This window comes from Lolium rigidum, chromosome 4, assembly GCF_022539505.1.
Source record: "Lolium rigidum isolate FL_2022 chromosome 4, APGP_CSIRO_Lrig_0.1, whole genome shotgun sequence".
Lineage (NCBI taxonomy): Eukaryota > Viridiplantae > Streptophyta > Magnoliopsida > Poales > Poaceae > Lolium > Lolium rigidum.
In genome coordinates, this window is record NC_061511.1 from 257,117,822 (window position 1) to 257,138,164 (window position 20,343).

Sequence of the window (20,343 nt, forward strand, 5' to 3'; positions counted from 1 at the left end):
GGTTTGGGCTCGAGTCTGGTCAAGTCTGTTTTACCAGCTCGAAGTGGCCCGGCCCGAATGGCACGATACAGGCCTATCCCTAGGACGGCTGATCGGTCTGTTGAGACCCATCATCCGATCCAAGTCAAGGTCGGAGGCGTTGTCGCTGGGCAAGCTTTTCGACGACTCTTAGGGTTTGCGTGGCGGAGGATCGAGAAGGGAAAGCAGGTTGTTCAGCAGCCGCGCTCCGGATCGATGAGCGGCGATGGTGGCCAGGGTGGCTTCAACCCTGGGAGGGGTGCGTTCAACCAAGGTCGTGGTGGTTTCCAATCCCGTGGGGGCTTTGCAGCTGGTCGGGGTGGTACTGCGCGTGGCCGCATGGGGCATGGAGGCGGCCGTGGAGGTCATGGCTTCAATGGAGGCCGTGGATATCAAGGTACTGGACAATCTAGCTCTGGCCGTAATTTTGTTCAAGGCGAATCAAGCGGGTCAGCAGGCGGTGGGAATTTTACAAATGCTAGAGATGAGAATTGGATAGGACAGCGGAATTACAACAATAGTTACTACAATAACAATAGAGCCAACTACGGGAACAACCAACAGCGATGGGTTAGCCAAAATAATGGGGGCAGAGGAGGAGCTTTTCAGCCTCGTTTCCGAGGCAACAGTGATGCAGTTGGGGCTGTAGCCAGAGGACCGATCGATGCAGATTTGCTTCATCAGACGGTTCAGGCGGTAGTGGCTGCGGTGACTGCAGCGCAAAAGACATCTGAGGTGAATTCTACACCGGTATCCAATGGGGTACAGGGTATACCTGATCCGAAGGGGGGTGCGGTTAATCCTGCTGCTGAAGTGCAACCAGGAAACAAGGCAGCGGAGCCTCAGGTGGTTCAAGGTAATGTTAGAGAAAATGTGGGAGCTGGTCTCGCAAAGAAAAAGAAGGATGACAAGGAGGTCTGTTTTCGCTGCAAAAAACCCGACCATTATATTGATGATTGCACTACTCCTTATTGTGACATATGTGAGTCTATTCACCATATTACCTCTGCATGTCATCTTTTACAAGCTCCAAAACCTACTGCCATTCTTCATGGGTATGCTAATGAGGCCCTTATGTTCTTTGAGATGCCATGTGGTGCTTTCAAAGCCAAGGTTGAGAACCCTAAGCTTGTCAAAGTGTCTGTTGAGGGAGAGGTTTTGACTATACCTGAGATTATTGAGTATATGAAGAGAATTGTGCCCTCGGAGAAATTTCACTGGGAGGTTTATCATTACAAGGATAATATATACAGGGTGAAACTACCAAGTAAACAAGAAGTTCAAAGGCTTAAGAATTTTGGTTCTTATGTATGTCCTCAGAAAGACACTGTTCTGTTCTTTGATTCCTGGTCTTCAGTGGAGGAGCCATTATATTTGTTGCCAGAGGTCTGGGTTCGAGTTGATGGAGTACCTTCAGATATGAGAGCTGATTACTTGTCCTTATGGGGGATTGGTTCTCTTTTTGGAAAAACTTTGGATGTAGACATGCCCTTCACTCGTAAGAATAAGTTGCTTAGGATCAAGATTGGTTGTTTGGACCGCAATCTGATCCCTTTAGACAGTGATGTTTTTATTAGAAGGGGCTTCTACAAGCTTCGGTTTGAGGTGGAGACAGTTCACATGGGCCAAGAAGTGAATATGGCAGAAGTAAATGATGACAAAAATGGGGATGGTGATCCGAATAATGGCTTGGGAGATGGTCATGGTAATAATGATATGGAGATGGATGCTAAAGCTGCAGGGGATGAGGAACATGCGAATAGTAATGGTCAACATGAGAATAGTGTTAAAAATGGGGTAGAGGGAATGCAAGAGCAATGTGATCGAGTGGAGGAAGTTAGCATTGGGACTTTGAAGGTGCCATTATCTCCACTAGGTGAGATTGCTTTTGATTCAAATTTGGCTCACAAAAATACTGTTTCCTTGCCAATATTGCATGCTCATAATCTGTCGCTAAATGACGAAAACTGTGCTGATTCTTATGTAGATTTTGGGGCTGCAAAATCCGCCTCGGGATTGCCGATGGTCAGGAAGCAGGTGGCCCAGGGGATTGTGCTGTCTGATGACAGCGGCTGTCGACACGCGCACCGCGGCGGTGGAGCTGTGACGAGCAGCGGAGGTCAGCAGCTGGGCGCGCGGTCGACCAATGCCATCTCGCCATCTGTCCTGCCGCTGCAGGCTGCTGCACTCGGCTCTGACGTGGTTCCTCTTCGGACCAATGGCGTGCAAGGGAGTGTGGCCGACAGCTGCGGCGCTGTGCCGTTGGCCAGTCATGCAGGGGACAAGGTGGGGTGTGCTTCGTCAGGTGGCGCGGGATCGTCTGTGTCTATGCAACCCGACGCCAAACTGCTGCAACCGAGTGCTGTGCCACAGAAGATCCAGTCACATGCATGTGTTGACAGAATGGAGGACTTTGGGGACCGGGCCAATCATTTGGCTGCTGATAAACCAAGCATGAGGGCAGCAGGGAATGTTTTGGGAAGATCTTCTGTGAATGATGTTGCTATGGGTAAGAATGAGTCTTTCAATAATCTGGATTTTTTGGAACCCGGGGCTAATTTTTCTTGGGCAGCTGATAAATCAATTAATTTTTCTCTTGATGTCTCTCATGAATGCCGTGATATTCATGCAGAAGGTTTTCTGGAACCAGGGTTTAATCAGGTGAAGCATGATAGGGGAGGTTCTTTGGATCACAAGAAAGGGATGATTCATTCAGCTGATCTTCAGGGAATAGTGAGGGATGCCTCATCTCTGAACAATACTGGTGAGTCCTCTATTCTTTCGGAGAATTCATCTACTTATGTTTCACCGACTGCTACATCTTTATCCTTAACAGACATTGATCATGTTTCTCATTGTCCTACAATTGAAGAGGTTATTGCTTTTGGGGGAATTCCGAAGCCCATTGTTGAGGCGAGGTCGAGTACTAGGTTGGGTGGCCAACCTAATGCGGATATGCCTCAGATGGAAAAGGCAATGAAGATGGCGCAGTTGCGGGATGAGTCGACATCTTCAGGTCAGTTCGTTACCCCTATGCATTCGATTTTGAATATTCCGATTTCGGAGATAGTTAAGAAAGCGGATAAATTAGGTATATCTTTAGGTAAATCGATCGGTGAGATAGATAAATCGATTAATGGGCTTAAAATGGTTGAGGAGCAACGTATTCTAACAATTTTGGAAAAAAATAATAATGAAAAGGAGGCTATTGAGGATGGGTTGGGAACTCTTGTGTTGTCAAAAGTATCCAACCTTTGTGAGGATTTAATTGATGAGGATGATACTCCTCTGGATTTGGATGATCACTTGGATCATCTCAAACCGGTGGTGAAGGTTAAGAAAGTTAGACAAAGGAAAGTTTATGATACTAACAATATCCGTAAGAGTACTAGGAAAAGAATTAAAAAACAATTTTCATAATGCAGAATCTAAAAGGAATCACTTGGAATTCAGGAGGCTTTGGTGATATTGCGAAGCATTTGTTTGTTAAAGAAGCAATTAGGGAACATAAATTAGACTTCATAGCTTTGTTGGAAACTGGGAGATCTAATTTTTTGATTCCCTTTTTGCACCAATTAGCAGCAGGCTATAATTTTTCGTGGTTTTGTCTACCACCACATGGTCGTTCTGGAGGTATTCTAGTGGGAATAAACTCAGACACGCTTCAGGTGTTAAAAGTAACTACGGGAGATTTTTGTGTTAAGCTTCATATCAAATGTAAAAGAGATGGGTTTGAATGGATTCTTGTGCCGGTCTATGGGGCTGCCCAAGATGTGCACAAAGCAGAATTTCTAGCTGAATTAGTGAGAACTTGTGAAACCGAATCATTACCTATGTTGGTAGGTGGTGATTTCAATATTATTCGTAAAAGGGAGGAAAAAAATAATGATAATTTCAAAGCGCGTTGGCCCTTTGTTTTTAATGCAATTATTGAACATTTAAACTTGCGTGAAATTGCTCTCACTGGGAGACAATTTACATGGGCAAGTAGAAGGGATACTCCTACATATGAAAAGCTAGATAGAGTTCTAGCCTCAATCTCGTGGGAACAAAAATTCCCATTAGTGACTGTTAGAGCCTTAACTAGAGCTGAATCTGATCATACTCCAATACTAATTGATTCAGGAGTGAAAGCACACCTGGGTAATCAAGCAAAATTCTCTTTTGAGCTACATTGGTTGCGTCAGGAGGGTTTTTTTGACATGGTAGCAAAGGAGTGGAAATCGGTTTTAAAGGGAAATAATTCAATGGAGGTTTGGTTGAATAAGTTAAGACATATAAGGCGTTTCCTGAAGGGATGGGCAAAAAATCAGAGTGGAAAATACAAGAAAGAGAAAGAGAGATTGTTGAACATTATTGACTATCTAGATTTAAAGGCGGAGACAAATTTGTTGAATACAAATGAAAGGGAAGAATTTAAAAAGGCCCATGATAGTCTGACTAAACTAAGAAGAGACGAGGAGTCAAAATGGGCTCAGAGAGCGAAGGTTAAACATATCCAGGAAGGGGGTAATAATACAAAATATTTTCACTTAATAGCGAATGGTAAACACCGAAAAAAGAAAATCTTCCAACTTGAACAACAAGAGGGGACTATTGTTGGGGAAGATAATCTAAAAGTTTATATTACTGAATTCTATAAGAAGCTTTTTGGAGAACCTGCACCAACAAACATTTCTCTAGTTGAAAACGAGATTAATGATATTACGCAAATTTCATCTTTGGAAAATGAGATCTTGACGGCCCCTTTTACTGAAGAGGAGGTTTTTCAAGCAATCTCACAAATGGAGCTGAATAAAGCTCCAGGGCCGGATGGTTTTCCAGCTGAATTTTATCAAACCTTCTGGGAAGTAATAAAAGGTGATCTCATGGCTCTGTTTGCTCAGTTTACTAATGGGGATTTACCTCTTTATAAACTGAATTTCGGAGTCATCACTTTACTACCCAAAAAAGAGAATGCGATTCAGATTCAGCAATACAGACCTATTTGTTTACTCAATGTTTGTTTCAAGATATTCACCAAAGTTGGTACTAATCGTATATCGGGGATTGCTCCGAGGGTTATTAAACCAACTCAATCAGCTTTTATGCCTGGTAGAAATATTTTAGAAGGTGTCGTGATACTCCATGAAACAATACATGAGTTGCATAATAAGAAGTTGGATGGGGTGTTATTTAAGATTGATTTTGAAAAAGCATACGATAAGGTCAAATGGTCTTTCTTACAGCAAACACTTAAGATGAAAGGTTTTGACCCCGTATGGGGTAGAATAGTACAACAATTTGTGCAAGGAGGTAGTGTTGGGGTGAAGGTAAATGATGACATTGGTCATTATTTCCAAACAAGGAAAGGTCTAAGGCAAGGGGATCCGCTGTCTCCTATGCTTTTTAATATTGTAGTGGATATGCTTGCCATCTTAATTGAAAGAGCCAAAGAGGATGGTCAAGTCGGAGGATTAATTCCTCATTTAGTTGAGGGTGGTCTCTCTATATTACAATATGCCGATGATACTATTCTTTTTTTGGAACATGACCTCAATAAAGCTGTCAATATGAAACTCATCTTGTGTCTTTTTGAGGAACTATCGGGTCTCAAGATTAATTTCCATAAGAGTGAAATTTTTTGTTTTGGAAAGGCAAAAGAGGAGGAAGAGCAGTATAAGCAGATCTTTGGATGTGATGCTGGTCAACTTCCTTTTAGATACCTAGGTATTCCAATTCATTACAAAAAACTTAGAAATGCAGATTGGTACCCGGTAGAAACAAGGTTTGAGGGTAAATTAGGATGCTGGAAAGGGAAGCTGTTATCCTATGGTGATAGGTTAGTGCTTATTAATTCAGTATTAACTAGTTTACCGATGTTTATGTTATCTTTCCTACAAATACCCGTTGGGGTAAGGAAACGTTTGGACTTCTATAGATCTAGATTCTTTTGGCAGTCCGACGAAAACAAGAGAAAATACCGGCTTACAAAATGGAACATTGTTTGTAGACCAAAGGATCAAGGGGGTTTGGGTATTGAAGTTCTTGCGATCAAAAACAGATGTCTATTGAGTAAATGGCTTTTTAAACTTCTCAATGAGGATGGGGTGTGGCAAGAGTTGCTACATAACAAGTACCTCAGACAGAAGACATTATCGGAGGTTCAAGTCAAACCGACTGATTCTCCATTCTGGAAAGGTCTCATGGAGGTAAAACAGGAGTTTTTTTCTAGGGGTTTTTTCAAAGTGGGTAATGGATTGCAGACCCGCTTCTGGGAAGACATCTGGTTAGGCAAAACTTCTTTGGCCCAACAATACTCGTCGTTGTACAATATTGCCCATCATAAAAATGTCACAGTTGCTCAAGTGCTAGGTCAAACACCCCTGCATATTACTTTTAGAAGAATTTTAACTGGTAACAAATGGAATCTATGGTTACAATTATGTAGAAAATTAATGGCAGTACAATTATCTGACGAGGAAGATCGTTTTATATGGGAACTTACACCAAATGGCGTGTTTACCGTAAAGTCAATGTATGAAGATCTTATGTGTGATCATACCCCCTTCCTCAAAAAATATTTGTGGAAGGTTAAAATTCCATTAAAGATTAAAATTTTCATGTGGTTCTTGAGTAACAAGGTGTTGTTAACCAAGGACAACTTAGCTAAACGTCATTGGAATGGGTGTACAAAATGTGTTTTCTGTGGGGAACAGGAGACCATCCAACACCTTTTTATTGAGTGTCCTTTAGCTAAACTACTATGGCGTACAGTTAACTTTACCTATGGTCTTCCACCTCCCACCAATATTACCAATATGTTTGGTAACTGGTTAAATGGAGTAGATAGACAATCTAAAGCATATATCCGGATTGGGGTTTACGCTTTATGTTGGGCTATTTGGAGGAGCAGAAATGATATAATTTTTAACAACAAACCCTCTTTTCATTTCTTGCAGGTTATCCATATGGTTTCCCATTGGGTCCAGCTTTGGGCTCTACTCTCTCCGGAGGGACAGCGGGATGCCGTGGCTTCTGGCTGCACACGGCTCCTGATGGTCGCTCAGGATATCTTGTGCCAGGCTGGTTGGCGGCATACTAGAAGGCTATGTTGATTCGTAGTCTCAATAGTTTATTTTTTCGATGGTTGATTCTTGTATCAATCCTCGATGATGCGTGATTTGTAAACAATAATAATATTTTCGTACTTTAATAAAAGGCCGTGTGCATCATCATGATGCAGAAGCCGGGGAATTACCCCATTTCGAAAAAAAACTGGGCGGTACACCACCAGACTAGAGTCTACAATACCGGCCAAGTCTGTCGGGCCACAGGTCGGTTTCAGCTGACCATATCTACACCGGGTTCCCACGCGCGCGTGCGCCGAAATAAAGTGGCTAGAGTATAATGCAACTCTCTCGCTAATCTAATCATCGACCCCTGGCCGTCTCGGTACACACTGCACGCCTCACGCCAGATGGAGAAAAAAGACCCACTTGATTGAGTAGTCGCCCTGCACTTGCTAGTGTGCAATGCACCACTGCCATGGGCGGCTATGGCCTCGCAAACAAGATTATCCCAGCGGAATATACACCCAGCCTTTCTCGGTCTCCTTTTCTAAGTTTTCTCCATGTTAACTTAGCTTTCAGTGAGTTAGCTTGTGCCTTTTTCCAGACGTTACAATGACTGCAAATCTCCATCAGTTGAGGTCATGTAACATGTCGTTCATCTTGCCAAATTGGCGCTTTTTTTTTTTTTGAAACGTGGGCAAAAACTTTGCCCATTCTAATGACTAAGGAGTTCTACAAGAAAGTAAAAGTTTATGACTTACTCTCCTAGTATCAAATGACCCAAACTCTTAGCACCGGCTAACACGCATGACCTAGCTTTCTTTGTAATCTTGTCGAAGATGATTGTGAGGGTGCGTGCTTATTGTTGAACACCCGATCATTCCGTCAATTTCAAATTTCCCAAGTGATGAGCATGGTGAGGGAGGTCATTCCTTTGCGGTTTTGCCATGTGGACATCATGTTCCACCACTCCCGGTGTCTATTTATGATTGGTTCATTTTAAATAGCCACACGCTGGTGTGCGTCCTCAACGTCTTATGACAGTGTCTGTCAAAGTAGTATCATATAGCAGTATCATACATATGATAATGGTGTACTGATAGATGATACTACCTCTTCTTCCACACTGTTTTCCAGGTTAACTTAACTTTCACTGAGTTAGCTTGTGCCTTTTCAAAATTGTTACAATGACATCAAATCTCGATCAGTTGAGGTCATGCAACTTGTCCTTCACCCTGCCACATTGGCGTATGTGATGATTGGTTCATTTTAAATAGCCACACGTACGTGGTGTCTGTCAAGGTCTATTGCGTGGTGTCCGCCTTCGATAACCGTCTTCGCGGTGTAAGACTATATTATTATCGATTAGTTCATTCTAAATAGCCACACATACGTCACTACACGTTACGAAATCGTAAACCCCAGGTATACACATGTGTCCACAGCTCGATCGCGTGCATATTTGCTGCTGGATTTATCCGACGTCAATGGTGTTCTTGATCTAGTAGGCCAATCAGTACCCTTTGTCGAAAAAAGTAGCCCAATTAGTGCGACGATGCAAGGAATGATTTGCTTCTTCATCTTCTTCCTTTCATGTTTTCGTCTATGATTAAAGAAATGAGGAGGGCCATATGGCCCGGTGTTGACATGCGCTCGCCTGCGTCACTCCTATCTAAGCCTACTCTCATCCACGCACGAATAATCAGCGAGTTTAATAAGGATCGATGACAGTTAACTTGGTGATTGGTGCACACAAACTTCTATTTTTTTGTTGGTGAACCTTTTCTTGGCCCCAACATGATACATGTTCACTCCTACATACGTGCCACTCCGCTGCGTGGCAAGGAGGCTCCAATCTTTAATCCGCACGATCACCCATGATTGGCAGGAGGAATGAACTGATACTGATTCCAGCATGATACATTCCACTATGCTATGCACCACTCAGCTGGGAATACCTGTCGCCTTCTCTCAACCTCAGAAATGTCAGAGCGGGAGATCAACACAGGAGATCAATTTGTGCTACACAAAAAGTTTCTCGTCAGTTAAGACCGCATCCTTGTTGCCTTTCTAGACGTCACATAGGATTTCATTTGAGGAATTTTATAGAGAAGGCAAGCAGACATGATGTAACTAAGAGGCTCAACACAATACGCGTGGCCGAGAATCTTTGAGACGACTGATGAGCATTCAGCTCGCTCTCTCGAGATGAGATGATGAGATGAACATCTATTTCAGGCTTTGGGTTGTTGCTAGCTGTGCTTATCAGCGGAAACCGACGTGACATTCTTTGTGGCATCTCGTTTAGGACACCACTTTGTGCCGTTGGAATTGATGGAGGGATCGTGTCTTGTGCTGTAGATAAGACACGTAGTAGTATCTCCTAACCTCGCAACTACCGGCGTCTTATCATATGGCCTTATGGCTACCAACAAGTGGTACCAAAATGTTTTAGTTCCCCTGGAGACAGGTGGCCTCTGGGATGTAGCCTCAGAACCTTGTGTGGTTGCAGTTATGTGTCCCTGTCTGCTCCATTCCACATCATGTGGATTGCACGGGTCCAACGCCACCTTCAGCTTAACTGGGGTATTAGTCCAGACTGAGGTGCATGTTTCTGACAAATTCAAATATTAAATGTCACAATTCAAGAGAAAAAAGTGAAATAATGCCATTACAGCTTTAGGTATCTTCAGTAGTTCAGGTAGCAGTTACACCTGAAAAAACTGCTGTCAAGAACACGCAAGTTTCAGATTTCAGATTTAAGGCCCTGTTTGTTTGGGCTGTGGTTTTAGCGCTTGTGGGTTTGCAGCATAAATAACTGATCGTGCATTCGCCTATTAGTTAAAACCGGAAGCAGTGGTCCAGCAGAAAAAAGAAAATGAGCTTATGCAGATTTAAGTTGCATTGTTGCCCAGCAACAAGCATCAATCCTACTTCCAAGTTTCTGATTTAGTCTACATTCTAAAAAAATTAAGATAAACTAGTGTTGTATTTATTAGTAATATTTAGATATGTGAACAATCAATCTAAACTACATTAAAAATAACAGCATCCAATAAAGAAAGCAAAACCACTTCATTTTCATTGTTGTTGTTGACTAAAAGGTAGAATGTAGATTATTTCAGAACAAAATTTGAAGCCATAATGTAGATTATTTCAGAACAGAAGGGGTATATAAGTAAGAAGTTTATCCTCGCTAATATGTTTCTCTTGACATGCAATCCGTTCATGTCAACAAGATTGCTACTTCAGACATAAGCCGTTCGGTTTCTTTCTGTTCAAACCACGTTTCTTTTTCACAAGCTCTCTCGGGTGGCCAAATGCCTTCGCACTTGGAGCCATTCTTTGTCTTCGAGCACCAAGCTACGCCTTGGCACTTGAGGTTATCCTCTGGCTTGACGAGGCGCAAGAATTCTGGGTTCTTTCGCCGAACGAGAGCGATATTAGGAAGCGTCTCAAAAGGTGTGTTGTAAATTTGGCGGTGCTTGAGGTCAAGAAAGAAGCAATGCGCCCACATGGTCCACCATAAAGAAGTGCACGATGCAATCAAGGATTTCCCTTTTGACAAGGCTCCGGTCCGGATGGTTTCTCCGGTCTATTGTTTAAATCTTGCTGGGACATAAGAAAAGAGGATCTAATGAACCTGATCACCTTATTCTCCAACCTCCACCCCAAAAAAATTCATCGGCTCAACTCGGTAAACATTGTTTTGCTTCCAAAGAAGGAGGGGGCTTAGTCCATGACCAGATTTTGGCCTATTATCCTTATTCATGCCATTGCAAAGATATTGGCCAACCGGTTGGCGCCTTTCATGAACACGCTTCTCTCGAAAGCCCAAAGTGCATTCATTAATACTAGGAGCATTCATGAAAATTTGATGTAGTACATAAGGAATTATGCAAGACGATTGCACAAGTCAAGAACACTAGTCCTTTTACTTAAACTTGACATCAAGATAGCATTTGACTCGGTGAGATGGGATTATCCCCTTGACTTGCTTCAATGGCATGGTTTTCCTACGACATTTAGGAATTGGCTTGTTGCTCTTCTATCTAACGCATTTTCAAGGGTTCTTGTCAATGGGATTCCGGAGGCTCCGATCAAGCACGAAAGGGGTTTACGGCAAGGAGACCTGCTATCAATGCTTTTATTTGATCTCACTATTGATCCTTTGCAAATCATTCTTGCGTGGGCTGCCACCAATTGTGAGCTCCATCGTCTACACGGACGTGCAACCTCCATTAGTAATTCCCTCTATGCCGACGATGCGGCCATATTATTGGCTCCTATCAAAGAAGTTCTCCAAGATTTATCCCGCATTCTTCATGGGTTTGGGAAGTGACCGGACTCGTTACCAACATCAAAAAAAGTACGGTGGTGTCTATTAGATGCTCCGAGCTTGATCTTGATGCCATCCTTCATTCACGAGTTCCCCGCCATCCGCTCACACTTTCAATGAGATACTTGGGGCTCCACTTTCAGTGCAACCCCTACAAAGTGTGGATTTCGATTTTTTGGTGGATAAGAAATGGCAAGCAAGCTACCCATTGGGCAAGGAAAAAAATTCACCGCCGCCGGTAGGACGGCTCTCATCAAGTTGGTGACAACATCGCAAGCTATATACCCCCTTACAACTGACATGGGTGGCTATAGCCTCGCAAACAAGATTATCCCAGCGTGGAATATGCGCCCAGCCTTTTTCGATCTCCTTTTTCAATTAGTCTTCTTCCATGCTGTCTTTCAGGTTCAGGTTAACTTAACTTTCAGTGAGTTAGCTTGTGCCTTTTCAAAATTGTTAGGATGACAGCAAATCCCCATCAGTTGAGGTCATGCAGCTTGTCCTTCACCTTACCACCTTGGCGCATATGATGACTGGCTCATTTTAAATAGTCACACGTATGTGGTGGCAATAATGCTACAGATACGGATGGAAAGTTACAGAATCTACTTACGGAATGACGTGTATCAAATCAGAAGGATTACAACCCCTTGAATCACGGGAGGGGAAAAGTTTTGCACCAACCAACAACTTCCACCTATTCCCGTAAGTTTCATTCCGTAACAACAGTCCGTAGGTTTAGCATTTTCGTATGTGGTGGTGTCTGTCAGGGTCTATTGCGTGGTGTCCGCCTTCGATCACCGTCTTTGTGATGTAAGATTATATTATTGTGGATTATTAGTTCATTTTATATAGCCACACGAACGTTATTGCACGTTACAAAATCGTAAACCCCAGGTATTCACACGTGTCCACAACTGTGAAGCTTCATATTTTCACAATCCGTCCCCTCTACGGGATTTAACCGACGTCAACGGTGTTCTTGATCTAGCTAGTAGCCCAATTAGTGCACTTTGTCGGACAAAAAAGTAGCCCAAACAATGCAAGGAATGATTTGCTTCTTCGTCTTCTTTCTTTCATGTTTTCGTGTATGATTAAAGAAATGATGAGGGTCATAATACCTGGTGTTGACATGCGCTCGCGTGCGTCACTCCTAGTTCAGCCTACTGTCATTCATGCACTCATAATCAGAGAGTTTTATAAGAATCCAATATTGGTGTACACAAACCTTTCTTTTGTTGGGTGGCGAGCCTTTTCTTGGCGCCAACATGTTACATGTGCACTCCTACATACGGAGTACGTGCCACTTCGCGGCGTGGTTAGGCTCCAATCTTCTAATCCGCACCCAAATCAACCAAGATTGGTAGCAGGAACGAAACTGATACTGATTCAAGCATGATACATTCCACTATGCTATGCACCTCGGCTGGAAAATACCCGTTGCCTTCTCGCAACCTCAAAACTGTCAGCGGGCCAGAGCCCGGAGATCAACACAGGCGATCGATCTGCGCTGAAAATGTCACACAAAAAAGGTTTCCCGTCAGATAAGACCGCATCCTTGTTGCCTCTATCTAGTATCTAGACGTCACATAGAATTTCTTTTGAGGAATTTTATTACAGACAAGACAACCGTGATGTAACTAAGAGGCTCAACACAATATACGCTTGTCCGTCGGCGAATCTTGGAGTTGAGCATTCAGCTCGCCTGTTGAGATGAGATGAATCATGAAACATCTCCTTCAGGCTTGGGCTGTTGCTATCTGTGCTTGTCCGAAGTGACATTCTCTGTGACATCTCGTTTAGGGCAGCACTTGGAATGGACACCCGACACTTGTGCCGTTGGAATTGATGGAGGGATCGTTTCTTGTGATGTAGATGAGACGCGTATCTCGTAACCTCACACCGACCGGCGTCTAATCATATGGCATTATGGCTACCATCGAGCAAGCGGTACCAGGATGTTTTAGTTTTCCTGGAGACAGGTGGCCTCTGGGCTGTAGCCTCTGAACCTTGTGTGGTTGCACTTATGTGTCCTTGTCTGCTCCATTCCACATCATGTGCATTACACCGGTGGAACGCTACCTTCAGCTTAGCTGTGGTATCAGTCCACACCGAGGTGTGTATTTTTTTATGTTTCTCACCCATTCAAACACTATATGTCACAATTCAAGAAAAAAAAAACCCGAAATAAAGTCATTACAACTTTGGGCATCTTCAGGAGTTTAGGTACCAGTCAGAACTGCAAAACTGCTATCAAGAACACAAAAGTTTCAGATTTCTTTTCAGGCCATGTTTGTTTAGGCTGTGGTTTTAGTGTGCCTGTGGGTTTTGCTGCATAGATAGCAAATCATGCATTCGCATATTTCAGTGGTGCAGCAGAAAACGAACATGAGCTTATGCAGATTTAAGTTGCATTTTGCCCGAGCAAGCATCAATTATTGCAGCAACACGCTCTGTTAGTGCGCATGTTTCTGAACCACTCAAACACTAAATCTCTTGTTCTACATAGAACAGCTCCGGACATAATAGGCTGCCCTCAAATCCACGCCACTTGAGACCAAAGAGGAAAAGGGGAATAGATATGCAGGATCAAGCTAAACCAAGATCTATTCCTGTCCTAAAGAACCTATTGTTAACCAATCACCCTTATCCAGGTAGCCAGACCTAGCAAAGGCAACAAAGGAACCGACCTGCAGGATCTAGCTACTCAAAATCTATTCTGAAGTAGTAGTATTTCAAAATAAATTCCAGCAAGTTCACAAGCAGAGATGCAAGGCCTCACCTTTAATTGAAGTTCAACTTTTGTATGTAAATATACAGCATTCAAGATCATTACATCACATCAGAAGTTGACAATAACTGCTCCAGGAATGGAGACTTTATGTTCTTCACAGACGTTTAAGAATGTTCCTCTATAAATGGACAAAATGACATCGCAATCTTCTTTCATCGTCCCTTCAGAGTTGCTAGAGCCAATGTTTTTTCAAATTTCCATCTTCTTGGGATAGATGAGAACTGGTCAATGGAACTTCGAATGGCATCAAGCTAATAGCTATTGCCTCCTTTAGGTCGTCATCAGTTTTCTCTTCTACCATAGGCATGCCTTCATGTTGGTAAGGCTGCTGACTAGGTACTTCAGTTTTGGCGCGAGGAACTTCAAGTCCCTCTAGCTAGTGGTTATCGCCACTTCGCCACAGTGAGATACCTCCTCAAGGCCATCTCAGTTGCAGTGTAGCTCTCTTGTTTCTGCTGCACCTTGAAGCGTGAATGTGTAATTTCATCAGGATTCAGCCACTGGCCAAAGTTATTTTTATCAGTGGAGCAGTCCCTGGAGGAAGCAGAAGTGCCCCTTAAAGATGATCAGTCAGGACCCGCCTCATGGTATCAAGGTAAGCTGAGAGTGTTAAGTGAGAGAGAGGTGCTAAGAAGCTGGATACAGACAATTGAATTGTACCACTCCCCACCCATGTTTGTAATGCAGAGCCAGTGATTCTGGAAGTGGCAGGTGAAGGCAGTTTCCAGTTCAGGATCAGGATGCCTCCGGTTGGGAGTGCATGGAGATAAAACTGGAGATTCCGAATCTTGATAACCTGTTCAAGGAAATGTTTGCGATACATTCAGTTCAAATATATGGTTGAATGATGTAACTACCATGTAATAAAGACATCTTCAAGTTACCTGAGAATGGTTTACGTTGCCACACAAGAAAGGTCTCAGACGATGTATTGCACATGCAGTTAACCCTATATATTTTGGTAAGATCTCAACACCATTCTGATATTAAATCTGACTCTTTGCAAATAGTATCTTCATTGAACTCTTTTTCCAGGAATGTAACAATTATGTCCATCATATGTCGCATCTCTGTTGACTGTTGAAGCGAAATATCATTGGAGACAAATGTCTGAACCTTTCCACCTACCTCTATCCAGCTACAGCCGGGAACCTTGTTGCCGCACATGTTCCTCATATGACTTCTTACCTTTGCAAGCTCAGTCCAAGCTCCTGCAGCAGCATAAGCATTAGATATAAGCAGGTAATTTGCCGACTCATTTGGTTCTAGACCGAGTAGTCTGTCAGCAGCCCACTTTGCGAGCTCAACGTTGCCTCGCGTCTTGCAGGCAGCAAGGAAAGCTGCAATAACATGACTGTTTGTTTGGCAGGACATGTTGAGTAAAATGTTGTAGGCATCCTGAACCCTGCCAGCCCTCCCTAGGAGATCAACCAGACAAGCAAGATGCTGCGGACATGGATCGATTTGGTAATCCTTCGTCATCACAAGAAAATACTTTAGGCCATCTTGAATGAGCCCAGCATGGCTGCAGGCAGAAAGAACTCCAAGAAACGCAATGTCATCAGGTCGCACGCCTTGATAGAGCATTGTCTCGAATACACGGATTGCGCTCTTGGCACACCCAAGGTAGGCGAAAGATGAAACCATGGATGACCATGAAACTATGTCTGGGTTACGGATGCTAGCAAATGTCTGTCTTGCTTGTAGAAGAAATCCGTTCTTACCATACGCCATGATCAGAGCGTTGGCTACTTGCAGATATCCCTGCAAGCCCCTTTTGAGGGCATAACCATGAAGTTGGATAGCCTCATAGGCAGCCGCCATGTTGGCACAGGAGCTAAGCAAACTAGCAAGCGTGAGCTCATCGGCCCGACAGCAGCACCCATCGTCATTCCTGAGCATGGAAACGAAAAGCTGCAGCGCTTCCTTGCCTCCACCGTGCTGGCCGTAGCAGACAATGATGGCATTCCAGGACACGGAGTTCCTGAGCAGCATGGCATCAAACACCCGGCGAGCTTCAGCGACCCGGCCGCACTTTGCGTACATGTCGAGGAGCGCGGTGGCGACGACAAGGTCCAGGTGGAGGCCCAGCCTGAGAACAAGGCCATGCGCCAGGATCCCCGGGTGGTGGCTGCATGAAGATGAAGGAGCGCGGCCGCTCAGCAAGGCGCTGAAGGTGAAGCCGTCGCCAGAGAGGCCCGCGCTCCTCCGCATGGCGGCGAAGAGCGCCCATGAGTGGTGGAGCATGCCGTGGGAGGAGTAGCACGAGATCATGACGCTCCAGAGCACGAGGTCCCGGCGCGGCGTCTCGTCGAACACCCTGCGCGCGGGCGCGACGAGGCCCGACTTGGCGTAGGCGTCGGCGAGCGCGGTGGCCAGGCGAGTGTCGGAGGCGTGCCCGGACTTGACGAGGAGCGCGTGGATGCGCGCGCAGGCCTGGCCGTCCGTGGCGCCGGCGGTCGCGCGGAGGAGAAGACGCGAGAGGAAGCCGCGCGGCCACATCAGACGTGTTTTCCTGTCGAATGGAGACGAGGTGGAGAGAAAGGACGAAGACGTTGTTCTGCATTCGTTTTTCAGGAAGATCTCCCAACACAGGCGCCGCGCAGCCAGGTCCGTGCTGCCGTGGAGACTATCATCCAAACTAAATCCGTATGGTTGAGAAATCGGAAAAAAATCCTATACACACCATATGAAACCAAGATGCATTATCATACTTAATTTATGCAAAAGTAGAATCCGCGGAAATTTTATGTGCATGGATGTTATTATAAGTGCAACACATTGTTGTCAACTTACCACTCAACCAAACTTGTGAGACACATTTGCCAATGCATGTTTGAGTTTAAAGAAGCTTCCATGATTATACTTAGACCGGTGCTAAGATATTTGTTTAAGCATACGTTTGGAGATCTATATAATGATGTTTAAATATACAGAAAACATATATCTACGAACACACATTCATTTGGACAAATATATATATGTATATACTACATAATTTATGGAACCGTGGTTTAATACAAGGGGACTTTTATTGCATCATACAATTTCAATTTTCACAAACAAACATTGGATTTTAGTATAAACTAATAACAATATAAGTAATGTTCAGAAACATCGTTATATTGTCAACTATACCGTATAAGTAATAGAAAATTGTCGTCACTTAAGATACAATCAAGTTTAAAATAAGTCTAAGAGTTTAGTATAAAAATTATTTATTTTGGTCCAGAATTTGCATGTTTGAAAAACTATGAGGAAAACGAGTTGACAGAGCTGCACTTCAAGTTTTGAGATAAGAATCATTGGCATCTCTCTCAACACTACCAGACGTGATAAGCACATCAAATGATTTTGCAATCTGAGCATTTTAGTGGTGTTCCTCGTCGCAAATGTGAGATTGACACTTTGAAAACGAAGAGTATGGAAGACCTGGAGGGGATCTGGGGCAATGGATTGGCCGAGACATCTCCCCCACCATCAGATCCACCCATGCCAGCACCATCTGCTTGACCATGAACATTCACAACCTCCACGCGTAGATGATAATTCTTGATGGTCAACGCTGCATTTCTATTGACCGGTCACCGAGTCCCCGCTCCATGCGGCTCGCAACTAGACTCGACAAGTCTCGAACTTTATCGTCACAATCAATAGAAAAGAACTAGATGTGAGTTAGAGGGGGAGGTGAATAGGCGTTTAGAATAATTACGTATTTGGTTTCAATATATGCATAATGAAACTACTTTTCTAGTTCCGGAAAAAAATCGAAAAAATACTAGCCTCAAGATGAACAAGATGAGCGCAAGATATAACACACAAGTGACACGCCACCTATGAGAAGGTAAATTACTTCAAGCACAAAGTCTATCAAAACATAATGCACAAGTGAATAAATTCATGTATAAAGGTAACCAGGAACGTGGAGACGAAGATTTATCATGATGTTCAATTTCAAGGAAGTTAATCACCGCTAGAGAGGTGTTAGTAACCACGAAGTTCTCTAAACGCAACTGAAGGTATTGTCCCCTTGATCCCCTCTCACGAAGTTAGAGCTCAATCTATGGCTAGCCTCCCCACTCCAGATATGGCAAGCTACACATCCATTTCACAATCTTCATGACGGAGGAGCCCAAGCCTCTTCACAATACCCGTGAAGAGGTCGTTGTAGAAACAATCATCAAGCCATCTAGGAGGAAACTCTAGAAGAGTAATAAGCTCATGGACTTTCACTCAAATGAATTGACAGGGAGAGAACAAATCAATGCACAGCATGCAACACACAAGAATAAACGAAATTCTGATCTCCCTCTCTCTCAAAATCTCACCCAAAGAAACAAATCCTATGGATGGGGTTTGAGAGAAGTAACATGAAAGTTCAAATCGCGTTCACAATGAAATATTAACAAATCCAATAGAGAGATTCCGGAGGAGAAGAAAAAGATATCTCAAATCTATGTACCTCGAATCTCAGACAAAGGAATAGAAACTATGGAGAGATTGGAGACGAGAAACAATGGATGAAGTTAATCAATAACTACTAGATGTAGATCTAGATCCACAAATATCATTTAGATGAAAATATGGGCTCTGGGGATGGCGAAAGCTCTAAAGAATGAGGAAATTTCAGATTCAAAATACTAGTTTAATTTGTTGTGGAAGAAGACCCCCTTTTAAAGCCGCTAAAAAATTAATTGTTGGGGCCATTTCTAGAATCTCCTGGACGGTCTGGAAGGCCCTCAAGCTAGCCTGCCAACACAAGACCGGTCCAGAGAGCAAAAAGGAAACAAATTGCAGGCGATGTGGTTGGCATCACACAAGGAGGAGCTCCTTTCGACTGGGTATGACCGACACTCGATGAGGGATTCGATGGCGTAAGAATTTCATCCGCCTTGTGGTAATAATGGCGAGGTAGCTGATGGCCGGAGCATTTGGAGGTGGCGGCACACGGGTGTTGCGTGTTTGCTTTGCCTGGCTGCGGCTACCACCCGCAAAGAGAATTATTATGGGATTTGGAGAAGTGCATTTAGCGTCGGGAACATGGTTTTGGCTCGATAATTGTGGTGACCCAGCATACCACTGCATGGTGTAGTATGCAAGTCTGATATAACACCAATGAAACACCGTTCCACTAGTATTATATCGCTCAGAGTGGTACAACAGAAACATATGCGGGTCCAAGGCATGTCTATAGAGTTACAACATTGACTCAGTTACATAAGATCATCACAGCCTCCTACTTTACAATGATGTAAAACTGCAAATAAACTCCATAAGAACGACTCGTAGTCTAGTCTTATCATGAACTCTATTTGTAGAGTATTTAACTAGCTATAGAGGCTATGAATAGATTCTAGCTAAATAGGAGCTAGGTTTAGGAAACTAGTTCCTTTCTATTGCTAAGCTAGGTTTTATCCTTGTTGGATGTGGTGGTTGACTCTTCTGACAGGTTCCTGTTCCTTGAAGTAGTTGTTGACTCCTCGGTCTTCGAGTTGCACTTTAGATCCTCCTTTGATGCCTACATATCTAAGCATGGGATTTAAGAGTGGGATGAGTACGAGCGTACTCAATAAGTTCATTATAGGAAAGAGGTGTTTAATGCACTAGCTACAACATTAGACCAGAAAGTCTAATACCAATGCAGGTTTTTATAACCATTTCTTCAAAAGGGTTGCTTTTATTCAGAAGAACTATGCCCGTCAGCCTTCACCGGTTCACTAGAACTTCATGGAGTTCCTTTCCGGCAGCGTTCGCAATTCCAAGCCCGGGACAGGGAGTGACTGTAGGGATTCATTGCATAGAAAACAAAAAAATTCCTACCGCGAGAACGCAATCCAAGCCAAGATGCAATCTAGAAGATGGGAGCAACGAGGGGATGATCAAGACTCACCCTTGAAGATTTCCAAAGCCTATAAGATTGGCTCTTATTGCTGCGGTAGACGATCACTTGCCGCTTGCAAAAGCGCGTAGAAGATCTTGATCACGGTGCCACGATCGGGCAGCACCTCCGTACTCGGTCACACGTTCGGTGTTGATGAAGACGACGTCCTTCTCCCCGTTCCAGCGGGCAGCGGAAGTAGTAGATCCTCCTTGGAATCCCGACAGCACGACGGCGTGGTGGCGGTGTCGATGGAGATCTC